Source organism: Tenrec ecaudatus, chromosome 11 (genome assembly GCF_050624435.1).
Source record: "Tenrec ecaudatus isolate mTenEca1 chromosome 11, mTenEca1.hap1, whole genome shotgun sequence".
NCBI lineage: Eukaryota > Metazoa > Chordata > Mammalia > Afrosoricida > Tenrecidae > Tenrec > Tenrec ecaudatus.
Genome location: NC_134540.1, coordinates 82,292,529 through 82,305,086, shown reverse-complemented (window position 1 = coordinate 82,305,086; position 12,558 = coordinate 82,292,529).

The window sequence follows — 12,558 nt, the reverse complement described above, 5'->3', positions numbered from 1 at the left end:
AGTCTATAAGAGCCCAAATACAATATTAAGTCTACCTCCCTTGCATTTTGAGAACATATCAAAAACAAATTTGATGTATTGAATATTAATGATGGAAAACTTCTTGAGCTGTGGAGATGAAATCGAAGACATTCCACACGAAGAAAGCAAAAGTTTCTTGAAAAGATCAAAGTCAATGTCAGAAGAAATTCGGAAACTTGCTCAGCATCTTAAGTAGTTAAGGCACTAGACCAATTATTAACATCATTATGGATGGATAAAAGATTGAAGGTGTCAAGGATTTAGTCTTGCTTGGGTTCATAATGAATGCTCAGGGAAGCAGTAGTCAAAGAAAAGATGAGTTGCAGTAGGTGAATCTGCTGCACAAGACCTCTAGAATATTGAAGAATAAGGACATCACTTCGAGGACTAAGGTGCTTTTGACCCAAAACATGGTATTTTCAGTTGCCTCATGGATGTGAAAGATAGACATTGAATAAGGAAGACAAGATAAGAACCTATGAATTTGAATTATGGTGCTGGGAAACAAACCTCTCTTGGAAGAAGTGCGGTCATTGAGCGTCTTAGAAACAAGGGTGGTAACACTTCATCTTACATACTTTGGGCCGGTTGTCAGGAGAGTTCAGTCTCCGGAGGGTGTCATGGTTGGTAGAGTGGAGGAGCAGCGAACAAGAGAGAGGTCCTCCTGAGATCGATGGACACAGTGGCTGCCACAGTGGCCCAGGTGCAAGACGAGAAGGGATTTTGTTCCGTCTTGCAGAGGGTCACTTAATACATCTGTTAAATCATCGATTCCATTCTTGGAAACATTTTCAAACTCACCTGTTTGGATGGCTGACCACACCTCCCTTGTTTTGTCCTCACTTCTTCTATGTCAAATCGCTGTCCTTTCATGTCCCTCTTCTTTCATGGAAACAAAAAGAAGTTGCACAGAATACGGTCAGGTGAGTCCGTTGCATGGGCTAAAGAGGCATGCTGGGTTTTTGTTTTTCCCAAAAACCAAAGCAATGAGATGGCTGCATGAGCAGGTGCCTTTTCCTGGTGGCAAAACCAGTTCCTGGTCTCCCAGAAATCAGGCCTTTTTTTTTTTTTTTAATGGAAAACTGTCATGCTATCTTTTCACCACCTCCAAATAAAAAGCTTGATTAAAAGCTTGACCTGGTAGAACAAACTCCACATGCCCTACAAGTGGACATTTTTGTCCACTCAGGAGTTGTTGGACAACCCGAACAAGGTTTGTCATCAATCAGCATTTCACCTTTCTTGAAACAAACAAACAAAAAATCACCTGTACATGAGTTTTTCCCTACCATTGTCCTTGTAAGCTGTGTTCAATATCACAAGTTCTGCAACACTTTTCCCTTCCAAGGAACAAGATTCCACAGCTGCAGGCCATTCTTTTAAATTGTCTACCACAAAAACTGAGACTTGAGTGAAACTGTTTTTACAAAATAAAAATTCACTCTGAACAGAGGGAACCTTCCCAGGTGACACCACAGGGTGCACTAACTCAGAATTACTGGATGCTCACCTAATGGGAAAAATGCTTACTATGAAGCCCAGAGGAGCTTACAATTTTTTTATTTGGGGGGGGTACCCCTCATATATCCAATGGAATAGTATTCAACCAGAAAGAGAAATAGAGTCTTCATCCATGGATGATGCTTGAAGTTATGATGCTGAGTAAAATAAATGAATTACAATATTGTATGACCTCACTTACATAAGAAGAAAACAACAGGCAAATCAATGTATGGAAATCCAGGTTTATTAGTGATAACCAGGGCCAGGAAAAGGGGGTAAAGGGTGGCTACTTTTGATCAAGTTTTGAATTTTGTTTAAAGTGATCAAAAAAAGTCATGGGTTAAGGATTGAGATGAGTAGTAAATTAGCACAAATATTTTGATTAAGTTGTATACCTTTCAAAATTTGAACTGGAAATGTTGATGATAAATATATTTACAAATGCAAAAAGAACATCTACTAAATTTGCATATGTATATTCAAACACTCATAGGATTCCTTGACTTGGAAGTTTAAGGTTATAACTTCATGGGACAGTCCACTTACTTGGCTTAATACTGTGTTTGATGTTTGTGTTCAGTGTCCTAGTTTATTGTGTATTATCTGAGGCTGAAACTCTTGTGAACTGTCATACAAAGTATAAGAATTACTATCCATTCATCTGAGAAAGTGAGAAAGAATGAGAGTCAAGAATAGGAGGAAGAAATGAAGACCAGGTACAATACTAAACATTTTAGTTAAAGATTCTATAGCTGAATCCTGATCAGAGATGGAATGTATACCAGATTTTCAAATTCAGCTAAGATTTTCTGGAGTTATGGAGGAAGGATATATTCTCCATGCCATTCTCTACTGCACAGATAATCTTAAAAACTGAAAACATAAGCATCCCCTGAAATCTTTAAAAATCAAATAATAGTTTAACTTAACTAGAAAAGAATGTCTGTCTTGAGCATTGTGTTCTTTTCTTTTAAATCAGTTTATTTTTGATAATTTTACTGATATTCAGTTCACATCTCATACATGTCAGTAGTTCAAATATATTCATAGGTGTTGTGAAACCATCACCACAATCAATTCCAGGGCATGTCTTCTTCCTTGTCCTCATTATTGCTAGCTTGCCATTTCCTGCCAGACTCCCCTGTCATGTCCCTTTGAATCTATTGAACCCATTGTTGTCTCAATTTTAAGAACTATTTATATGAGATAAAATCTACAACAGCAACTCCAAAGAGTAGATAGAAAAATAGGGGTCAGTGAATTTATATTACTAGAAAAACTTTGGAATGGAAGGTGAGAGTAGCTGTAAAATTCAAAGAATGTACTCAATGTCACTGAATCATATATATATATATATATATATATATATATATATATATAAATTGGTGAACCATTGTCTGTTCTGAGTGTATGTACTACCTACAATCTTAAATGCTTGGGAGCTAGCATACACTGTACAAAAGTTACTCTCCATTCACCTGAGAAACTAAGAAAGAAGGAAGGTGAAAAATTGGAGGTAGAAATGATGGCCAGCTACAATTTGCATCTGCCCAATACAATATGTCATTTGATTTGTTGACTCCCGATTCTATAAGCATTGATTATGGCTTCAAGCAAGGATTGCAACTTCAATCTATTCCCTGTGTACTGTGATGTTGTTTGTTGGTACGGTGTAGGATTTTTATTTATCTTGATGTGTTAGTCTGTGTGGACTAGAAAAACAAATCCAGGGAGACTCATATGTATAGAAGAAAGAGCATTATATAAAGAGTAATTGTACATTAAGAAAACATCCCAGCCCAGTCAAGATCAAGTTCATAAATCTGATATTAGCCCATATGTCTGATACCAATCTATAAAGTCCTCTTTAGACTCACGAAATACATGCAATGATGCCAAATGCAGAAAGTTCACAGGCCAGTGGATGGGGGGTCTTGTGGCTCCAGTGGCTTAAGCATCTCAGCACTAGCAGGGGTCTCCATGTGGCATCTCCAACTGCGAGGTTCTGGCTGCCATCACTTGTCTTCTTATGTCTTGTCAGCTGCAATGTCTCCCAGGGAGTGAGGAGAGAGAGAGAGAGAGAGAGAGAGAGAGAGAGAGAGAGAGAGAGAGAGAGAGAGAGAGAGAGAGAGAGAGAGAGAGGAGTCTCCCGTCTCCAAGGAGGGATACTGAAGTTTCCAGAATCATCAGGATAATAAGGCCGTGCCCAAACAGAGGCCTCATTGGCTATGACCTGATTGACAGGCTAGACTCCACCCCTTCACTCTTAATCCTCTCAAATTGACAACTGATTGTATAACTATTACACTTGAGTTGTCATCCATAGGGCAGATGCAGTCTTTGATCATCAGCAAATTCAAGTCTGTTTTGTTTTCACCAGGCAAAGTTGTGTTACCTGTACATTGCAGGTTGCTGATAAGCTTTCCTCTAGTCCCAATGTCACGTTCTTCTTCATGCAGTCCAGCTTCTCTGATTATTGGCTCAACATACAGATTAAATAAGCATGGTGAGAGGTTAACACCGTGATGATGGACATCTTTCCTTATTTGAAACCATGCAATATCCCCTTGTTCTACACTAATGACTGCCTCTTGGTCTAGGTGTGAGCTCTATGTGAGCACAATAACGTGGTTTGGAATCCCTATTTTTATCAAAGTGATAAATAGTTTGCTATGATCCACATAGTATAATGAGTTTGCAAAGTTAATAAAACACAAGTACCCACCTTTCTGATATTCTTTGCTTTTAGCCAACATGCATCAAATTTCAGCAATGGTATCCCCTATGACAGGTCATTTTCTGACCCAATTTGAAATGCTGGCAACTTCCTGTTGATGTACTACTGCATCAATTATTAAATTATCTCAAGAAAAATATAACTTACATGTAATATTAATGCTATTGCTAAATTATTTCTGGACTCTATTGGTTCATGTTTCTTTAGAATGGACAAAAATTTGTCTTTTCTACTTGATTTGCCAGGTAGCTGTCTTCCAAGTTTCTTGGCATTGAATACTTGTAGTCCTTCATCAGCTTGTTGAAATATTTCAATGGATATTCCATCAATTCCACAAACCTTGGTTTTCCCCAAATGCCTTCACTTCAGCTGGGGCTTCTTCCGTCAGTAACATTAATTCTTGGTCATATGCTACCTCTTGAAATGGTTGAATGTCAACCATTTTATTTTATTTTTATATATACTATGACTCTTTCTATTCTTTCCATTGTTTTTTGATACTTCCTGCAGAAGTCATGATTTTTCCCATTCAATCCTTCAGTATTTCAACTCAAGGCTTGGATTTTTTCTTTAATTCTTTCAGTTTGAGATATGCTGTGTGTGTTCTTGTTTTTGACGTTAGTTACTTGGGAAATGAAAACCCAAAGCGCAACGAGGTACTACCTCACATTCTTTGTTGTTAGATGCTTCATTCCAACTTAGTGGCTCCATGCACAACAGAATAAAACACTGCCCAGACCTCTGCCATCCACATAATTGTTATGTTTGAGCCCATTATTGCAGCCAGTGTATCACTCCACCTTTTTGAGGTCCAGTGATTTGGATTTGAATTTTCACATTACCTAGCCTAATATTCTTTTGGGGGGACAGGTCTCTCGTGAAAATATGTAGATGAGACGCAGTCTCCTCATTCTTGCTTCTAAGGAGTATTCTGGTGGTACTGCTTCCAAGACATTTGTTTTATTCTTCTTTCAGTGCACAGTGCTTTCAATATTCTCCACCAACACCATCAATCAATTGGATCAATAATTCTTCGGTCTGTCTTAGTCATTGTTCAACCTACCATGCTGGGTTTAGGAGTGCCTTTTTCCTCAAAATTATATCCTTGTTCTTTAGCACTTTAAAGAGTTCTTGCGCAGCAGATTTGGCCAAAGCAATAGTCTTGATTTCATTACTTCTGCTTCCATAAGCATTGATTGTGGATCATCAATGCCTGGGCAACTTTAATCTTTTCTGTGCTCATGCACAGATGCATAAACATGGTCAGCCCAGACAAAAGGAACCACTCAGTTTAAGACACTGCAACAACTAACAGAAAGATGTTCATTTTTGGTATGTAACAATCTCTGTAGTACATATTTCAGATGTCTACAGAAGCTTAAATGTAATAAGTCTCTCCAAGAACGTAGAGCAATTGAAAGTGCGTATGTGCCCAGACAATATTGACAATCAATGGCAACATATTAATACCACTGCCTCCGAAAGGTTCAGTGTAGACAAACTCAAAAAGTTGACTACCATATTCATGAGAAATATAAAGAGAAAGTGTAGAAATTATTGATTTAATTTCGCCAGACGATTTCTCTTTTGTCTTGAAGCCAATCCAAATTGAGGTTTGTCAAACACGAAAACTGACCTTATAAGCGAGACTAAAAAGCAGATCAGATTTAGAGGCTGGCTATTTTCCTCACTTTCGAAAAGTTAAGAACTCTCTCATAGGGGAGCCCAGGGAATCAGCAAGCTTTCTGTTATTCCAAATCATATTGCCTTGAGTCATTTTAGAGAAGAAGGTCTGCAGTCACACTTCATTTAAAAAGCAAGTCACCTGAGCTGACACTGTGTCCAAGCACCCCCGTGCCCCATACACAAACATCCATTTGCAAAGAAGTTGGTCCCTTAAATCTGCTTCTCCAGCAAGCAGCATGATCGGCTGGATTGGCAAAGGAGGCAGAACCCCTTACAATTACAACACGGCCTGTGCTCCAAACAGAGGTGGTGGCCAAAAGTCCTTGGGTTATGCAAACCGCCACCACTCCATCTGGGTAAGTGAATGAGCCTCTTCAAACAGAAAATATTTAATATCTCAAAGGTGACTTTTGTTGCCTCAAAATAAACTGTCTTTGTGTCTGGCCATAGTGAATGGAGCACCCACTGGGAGCGCTGCTCCACAGGGGTTGATGGCAGCAATCATCCAGTGTCTGGCTCAAAAGTCACACACTAGGAGGTGTGAAATCAGGTCTGGTCTGAGCTGGCATTTCAGTATAAATAAGGCGAGGCGCTGTTCACGGTTGCCTTTTTCTTTTATAGAGTGTAACCCAAATACACACGCTCGAAACACTGCTTTGAAAACCCCTGGGGTGCCTTTCTCCCATTTTCTATGACTGAGGGAAACTATGATTAAAGGCGTCAGCTTTCATTTCTTTCTTGAGATTGGGGGTGACTGTGAAGAGGTAGCGGCAGTCAGGAGTTAACTCTGTGTGGCGCAGAGGTGACATGTGGGATATTCTCACCCTGGTAGTCCATACTTGGTCCATCCTTCCGCGGAGAAAGTGGGGTACGCACAAGGACTCAGTCTCTTGTGAGGGTGTTGACATCCCATGGGAGAGGGCCAAGATATGACATCGCTGTCCCCAGAGTACTCTCTTGTGCATTTCATAAGCATGATTTAAAAGAAACGTGAAAACAGGCAGCACAAGATGTCTACCAGCCAGCTCAGGAGAGGAGATGGGGGGCCTCTCCTTTGATGCAGTGAACATTTTAGAAAATCAAGACTTTGGAGTTGGAAAACAGGCCTTCAGAAGGCTTATGATAAGCCTTTCAGTTGTGGTGTACTCTTTGCCCCAAAGTTTGGCATTCCAAGGGTATGGTTAGCGTGATGTGAAGACAGGATCTCGGTGTGATCTATACTTGGGGGATTACTGAGGTAAGCTGGTTTCTCTGCAGGAGTTATCAGAAATTTTTTAAAAATGTGATATACATCCCACAGAGTAAGAAAGAATCTGCCGTGCCTTCCGAACTCTCTTGGTGACATCATATTTGCTCCTTTTCCCACAGACCAGCATGGGGTCCTCAGATAATATTCAAGAAAACTCAGCCTTAGGGAAACCATGAGAACATATGTATGAGGATAAATGCTCTTCCAGTCATAGAAACAGACGTCAACGGATTGGGATGGTAGAAAGCACTGGCTTTAGAGGATATCCTGTAATTCCTGAATGGAAAGCCTCCCTAAAGAATGGCAGAGAACAGAGGAAGCTGCTTTCACAGGAACATCCACGAGGATCCAGGAATGCCATCAGCTTCAAGAAATGCACCCGTCAATGGAGAAGAGTCCCAGCAGTAACTCTAGTTGACGCCTGGCATCAACCTGCAGCTACTAGTTGCTTAGACAGTCATGGGGCCCCTCCAGGGTATCTAGAACAACGGGTAACTATTACCTTCTTCATATTACCAGAAGGAGTGCACTGAGTAACTAGAAGTAGCTTTGAATGTGGCAAATAGCATACATTACTTTGCTTCCTTGTTAATAACCGTATCCTCAGCAACCCACATTGATATTTGCCCAAATATTGATTCGTAAGGTTTCAGAATGAGGGTCAAAATGGAAGTTGGTGTTTCAGGAGCATCTTTCATCTTGAGACCCAACTTAACTGTGAAATCTAAGTGCTCATTCATATATCCCAATGGTTTCAGTGTAACAGTAGTAAATTGTTACCTGACAGCTTTTGCATTCGTTGCCACCAGTGTACCTATTATTAATTTTGTTAGTTAATATAATCATCGTACTTAGTAATTTTGTTAGCCAATCTGGTGTTTGCATCACCATGCATATTCAAGTTCAATTGATATGACGTTCCATTTTTGAAAGGATTGCGTCTATTGGCACAAAATGAATGTGTTTAAGTACCTGAAATAATTGCTCAGATGGGCTCTTTTAAAGCAATCAAAGGGAAATTACAGTCTCTCAATATTTTATGCAGGAATGTTTTCCAATAAGATAGCGTTTTTTTGTTTTATTTTTTATGTAGTATACGTTCTCCCTCAGGGTTACTGCATATAGCTTACTTACCTCGGATAAGAAAGCTGATTTTGACTCATTTTTTGAAAATAATACTCCACGTGCCTATCAATGAATAAAGCTCTTGAATCATTTAATTAAGAAACTCTAGTGGGGCAACAATTAAAAATCCAGCTACTCAATGAAAAGTTGGTGATTTGAACCTGCCTAAAAGCACCTAGCAAAAGTAGGCTTGAGAATTTGCCTCTAAAAGTTCACGCCTTCAAAAACAAAGGAGCAGTTCTCTTCTGCCATGAGCTGGGATTGACTCAACTGTACCCAACAATGACAAGGAAGAGTTAAGAAACAGAATTTTACCTGTGGTTGAGAGGAAAGAGTGGTTGTGTACTCCTAGTGGTGATTTCAGGAACTACAAGATGCCCAGCCCCTTGCACACTCAGAGACACCTGGTGACAAGCTCCTTCTGTTGTCAGCTACCATGGATTTGGTTCCTGACACTCAAGGAGCCCATGTGCTACTGAGCAGCACCACTGAGGGTTTTCTTGACTGTGATCTTCAGAAACAGATCCCCCAGGACTTCTAGTTCATGAAACAACTTGGTGGCTTTGAACGGCTAACTTTTCAGGTAGCAGCCCTGAGACCACCGTGGGCTCCTTCATTGCAACGGTGTATGATTTTACAGGAGAAATTCAATGTGCAGATGCAACCACCAACCTTTTGAAAGGTGTATACTTAAATCGGGTCGATCTCTTCCACCTTACACTGAAGGATGCTAACTTTCCTGAGAGAAATCTTATTAGATGTTCAAAAGCAAACAAACAAAAACATGAGCTTATTGCTTGGTATCCATCTAATTGAGAAGCTTGGTAGCATGGTAGGTGCGCCTTGGGCTGTGAACTCATGGTCAGCAGTTTGAAAGCACCAGCTGCTCCCAGAATAAAGACAAGACATTCCACTCCCACAGAGAATTAGTCTCATATACCCACAGGGGCTGTTCTACCCTGTTCTGACGGTCACTATGAGCTAGCATCAATTCAACAGCAGTGAGTTTGGAGTTGTAAAGGAGTCATCATATCTGATCCTTTACAGACGTACTCTTCCATTCCCTCTCTTGAATGATGGCTACTGGAAAACCACTCAATTTTACAAAATTATGTTTAAAAGGAGCAGATGATATAGCAAGGGTGGAAGGAATGTTGGAAATATATCAATTTAACCTTTTGAACTAAGTAAACAAAAATACTGACGGGTGAGTAGTACTGCTAATAGAATTTTCTTGGAAGTAACATTTATGGAGGCAGATCACACACACACACACCACTTTTTTTTAACTCGAGCTCTGCTAGGTGGGTTCAAACTGCCAACTTTTAAGTTCATAGATAAGAGCTGCCGTTTGTGTTGTCTATGAACCACTGATAATACAACAGCACTCAGCTAAAACGCGGACAACTGCCTACCAGGTCTTCACCAATGATTTCTGTTGTTGTTTGATGATATAGAACTATACCCATCTCTTATCAACCCAATATACAGCAGAACCAAGCGCTGCCTGGACCTCACCATCCTCAAAACCATTGTGATGGTTCAGCCCCATTGTGTTGTCACCAGCATGTTACCTTGTCTCCTGGAGTGTCTTACACTAACCTTCTACTTTCCCAAATTGACATCCTTCTCCAGGGACTAACTCCTCCAGGTAATATGTCCAAGGTATTTGAGAGCAAGTCTTACCAGGTGGTCAATTGCAATGAGCCTTGCCCCCATGTTGAAGTTGTCTTCTATAGAGACTATCCTTTTAGAGTATTTGTTCTGTGCTTAGATTAAATAAGACATGGTGAAAGGATACAATGCTGACACATACTTTTCCTTGTTGTGAACCATGCAAAATCTTATTCTAGTCAAAGAATTGTCTCTTATTATGTGTATGCATTTTGTATAAGTACAATGAAGTGCTCTGAAATTCCTGTCCTTTGTGATGTTATCCATAATTTGCTATGATCTACACAGTAAAGTGCCTTTACACAATCTATAAAATGCAGGTAAACTTCTTTCTGGGGTTCTCTTCTTTTGGTCATCTATCTGACATAAGTAATGATACACCTCCTTCCAAATCCTCTTCTGATTTCAACTTGAATTTCTGGCACTTTCCTCCCATGAATCTATACCAGCAGTTTTGAAAATTCTTTGGCAAAAATTTATTTTTATGTGATATTAATAATGCTTCCTTTAATTTCCATATTTATTCGTGAGTAGATTGCCTGAACCCAGCACTTTACAAAGGATAAGATATTGGAAGTAGACTGTCTCTTTGACACAGTGCTTATAGACAAATTGTTACTCCTACTTCTTTCTTCCCAATTACTGCATCACTACAGGTGAGATATTTAAGTTCCTAGAGCCCTTGAAAATTGCAACTAAGAAAGTTGCATCTATCCCAAGACTCCCTCGTTCCCCCCTTCAATCCTGCTGAGAAAGGGAGATTTCTTGCGTGTGATTCACCCATTGCAGTCTGCATTCCGAGAGATCTTATCCTCATTTGTTGATAATACCTTGGCAACACCAACACACTTGCTACTAGAAGTTTATTATTTTTTTTATGTCTTTCACACAGCTCTACTCGCAAGGAGACAGGCAGGAAGAGGAGATAAAATACTGGGGTTAGTAACATTCTGTTGTGCTGTGATGGAAATTGTTTCCATTATTTCAGGACTCTTTCTACAGACTTGCAGTGAAACCTATGAATAAGACGACTTTAATTCCTTGATGACGAACAGTGTCTGGCCAAGAAGAATCTGTAAAATCCCCCTCTGTTTATTGCACTGGAAACCCATTGTCAGTGAGTCCAGAGGAGACTTTTGTCCTTCTGAAGTGAGGACAGAGTAGGTAGGAATCATTACCTATATTTTCATATCAAATCAGCTTTCTCTGCAGTAGCTAGAGAACCTGGGAAGCCTTTCAAGGATAGCTCCAAGTGTCTGAAAATGCCACCCATCTCCAGTTTTGGAGGGCCGCAGACTGGGAAAATTGAATGTGAAATGGAAAGAGATGAAGGAAAAGCATACTTGGGTTAACCATAGATCTTTGTAAAATTCCAAGGGGAGAAAAATGACCCCAAGAATCCAGCAGGCTGACTATGCTTTTTGTCCCGTTGGCTAAGGTAAGAGAATAAGAACGTGGCGCTTTAAGCTTGGAGAGCCACAGGGCTGTCTCCAGATGATTAGGCATAGTCTCCCTGGCACGCTTGCCCTCTGCTCCACTTGTAGTGTGTAACAGGTTGAGTCTTGTTCTTTCTTTCTTTCTTTTTTTTTTTTTTTTGAGAGTGTTTCAAGCTGCCAAGAGCATGGTCTTCCTACTTTTTTTCCCCCCATAGTATTCTCATTAAAGCGTGCCTCCTCTGATCCAGGGCCATTAACTGTGCTCAGAGTCCTATCAGACTGCAGCAGGCTTTTAATCTGCCTCTGATGCTAAATGTTACTCATAACACAAGAGCTTGTGATCAAGTATACCTCCCAATTCTCTGGTCATTTGCTTGTCATCAAACAGATCTGGTGACAAGCTTTCCTTTGGCAAACTTTTTGAGTAAATTCTCACAACAGTTTGCCAGCCAAAGCCAACAGGACATTGTGCTGTGGGGACGAGCTGCAGCGGAGAGACAAATCTGGCCCCCAGTCAAGCTCTGCGCCACCTTTCTTTTCTATCTGCAAAGCCCTCCTGTCATCTGAAGTCCAATGTATCGGCTGAGATAAATTCTGTTTCATCATTTATGAAATTCAGAAGGTAGAAATCCACCCCCACCCCCCCCCCTCAATCTCTCTCTCTCTCTCTTTGTCTTTAGCTACCCTGAAAGCAGATATGCTGCTGTTAAGGGAGTAGAAAGAAAGTCCTTTGTTCCTGTGATAGAAGGGGACATGAAGCAAATCCCTTGTGCATGGAATACAAAAGGATAACGCTGCCAGCTCTGGAGCAGCCACGTGGAAAGCTTTGGAAGCCTTTGAAAGGACTGCGGACTTAGGTGTTCGCTGCAGGACTCTGGGAGCTCTTTTGTCATCTCCTCCCCTCTCTGTTTTTGTTTCCTCTTTTGATAGAAGGGAAGGACTTGCAAGCAGGGAAACAGCAGGACGCTGTTTTAACAGGCTGAGAACGAGAAGGTTTTGTCAGGGAGTGCAACGCAGTTCAGTGTGGTTTTGTTCTCAGTTTTATTTTTGTTTTGTTTTGTTCTAGACAGTGAGTCCTGTTTTCAAAATGTTCAATTAAATCACACAGCCAAGAGATTTTGTACATG